Here is a 2,532-nt window from a genome sequence, read left to right as displayed (position 1 = left end):
TTGATTTGATCTCTCTCTCTCTCTCTCTCAGTGGGGCCAAAGAGTGAAAGATGCAACTAATAATTGTTTTTTTGGGGGGGTGAATGTGCCTGAAGGGGACACTGAGCAGAGTCCTCTGAGCCATACCCACCAGTCCTCAAAGGCATCCAAGTAGCCAGTGGATGTCATGCACTGGTGTGCTGCCTGGCAATGTGCATGCATAAGTGAGAGACAAGTGGCCCCACAGTCTCTGGGCACTATCCTGGCCAGAGCCTTCTTCCTGGTCAAGTACAGGGCCCACGTGGCCAGGGCTAGGAGGAGGTTGACCAGGAGGTCCCAGGACTTGGTGGGGCCATGGATGGGGTGACCAAAAACAAAAAGGTGGGGGGTGAAATTCAATCAGAAGCTCAGGGGGAGGTTCTGGAGGTGGAGGGGCTTCAGCCTGGTACACTCAAGGGTCATGTGCACCAGGGTCTCCATCTGCCCACAGAAGGGGAAAGAGACTGGGGTGTCCACGAAGCTTGCCACATACATGCCTGTGACAATGAATCCATGCAGGGAGTCACCAGCTGAGGTCCCCCATGACTTGTGGGATGAGGGTGGGAGTACAGACTCAGCCACTGGGGAGGCTAAGGACCTCTGTAGTGACCCAGTGCTGTCCCAGCCAGAAAAACTCCAATGCCCATCTCTGGACTCCCACCAGGACCTCAGGGGGCACAGGCAGGGTGTGTAAGTGGTGCCAGAGCATTGACAGGACCAGCTGGTTCAGCACCAGCACTCTCCCACACAGAGACAGACATCTCAGGAGCTCTGCCCATGCTCTGAATGCTCCATCACTGTTGCCTCCAGCTGGTGCCAGTTCTTCAGCAGGGACAGGTAGACCCCAGGTAGAGCAGCAAGCCCATGCCCCAATGGATCCCATGGAGTGCGGGTGGGAGTGACCCATTACCCACCACCAGGCCAAAAGTCTTGACTCAGTTGACCCAGGCAGAGGAGGGTGCCAAGTACAATGCCTGGCAGGCCTCCACCTGTGCCAGGTCACCTGAGTCCTTGACCATGAGGAGTACATCTTCAGCATATGCTGACAGGACCAGCTGTGCTGCCAGCTCACGGAGCATCAACCCCACCACCCACTTCCACAGGAGAATGAGGAAGGGCTCCAGGGCTAAGGCATACAGCTGGCCTGACAGCAGGCAGACTTGATGCACCCCTCTCCTGAATGGGATGGGCTTCATCAGGGTCCATCTGAGCTTGATCAAGCACCCTGCAGAGGCATACAGCACCTGGAGAGCCCTCATGAAGCAGGACGTGAAACCAAAGGCCTGCGGTGTGCTCATGAGGAATCCGTGATGCACTCTCTCAAATGCATCTGGTCCAGGGATAGGAGGGCAAAAGACAGGCCCTCCCAGCATGCTAGCTCCAGGCGGTCCCAAACCAGGTACAGGTTATGAAGATGGGAAGTCCGTGCTCCATGTATGTCTGGTCAGGATGGATCACATCTGTCAGCACAGAATGCAGGTGCAGTGAGATGGCCTTCACTGCCACCTTGTAGTCTATGCAGAGGAGGGACATGGGAGGTCCCTCTTCTTTGACAGGAGGGTCAGCATGGCCCTTTGGCATGATGGGGAGTTTCCCACTTCCCTCAGATTTGGCCCAGACCATGGGAAAGTCCAGGCTGAGGACATCCCAGAAGGCCTGGTAGAACTCCATGGTTAGCCCTTTGATTCCCAGCGCCTTATTTCCAGGCATCAGGTGGAGAGTGGCTGAAAACTCAGCCAGAGTGCAAGGAGCCTCCAGCTAGTCCCAGTCACCCACATAGACCTGCAGAAGTCCCTCTGACAGTGTCTGACAGGCTTCAGTCGGTTGGATCCAGGGAGAAGAGCTCTTCATAGAAGGCCTGCGCATGATGGTGTCTCTCACCTGGATCTGTGACAGGGGTGCTGTCACCCACCAGAAGACAAGTGATGCACTTCTTGTCCCCCCACCTCCTCTCCACAGCATAGAAGAAGCAGGAGTTGTGGTCCACCTCCCGAAGGAGCTGGACTCATGAGCGGACAAATGCACCACGGGTGCTGTGGTCATTCAGAGCACAAAGCTCTTCCCACCTGTCCCGACACTCTACAGAGGGACAGGTTGGTTGGGTTGGTGTTCAGTCACCTCTCCTGCTCAAGCTGCTTCTGGTCCACCTCCCTCTGCCAGGTGTTCCCCCGAGTGTAGCTGCGGCAAAAAAGCTGGATGCACACTTTCCCCACATCCCACCATCTCTGAGCTGAGGGGAAAGTTGCCCGTTACTCCCACCAGGCAGCCAGAACTCCCAGAAGGCCTCCCTGAAGCCCACATCCTGCAGCAGACTGGCACTGAAATGCAAGTAGGCAAACCCCAGATTCCCAGGCCCTAGTGTGGCCTGGGTCCAGACAAGGTAGTGATCACTGAAAGGGGTTGGCCAGATACCAGAGGAGTGGGCCCAGGCAAAGTGCATAAAAGAGATATAAACCCAGTCCTGCTCCTCTCCCACCCTCACATAGGTGAAGGCAGGGGGGTTGGTAGGGTGAC

The sequence above is a fragment of the Gavialis gangeticus genome, unplaced genomic scaffold (assembly GCF_001723915.1).
Source record: "Gavialis gangeticus isolate Ggan-Ray unplaced genomic scaffold, GavGan_comp1, whole genome shotgun sequence".
Lineage (NCBI taxonomy): Eukaryota > Metazoa > Chordata > Crocodylia > Gavialidae > Gavialis > Gavialis gangeticus.
The sequence above is the reverse complement of the archived record's forward strand: the minus strand, read 5'-3'. Positions refer to the sequence as shown.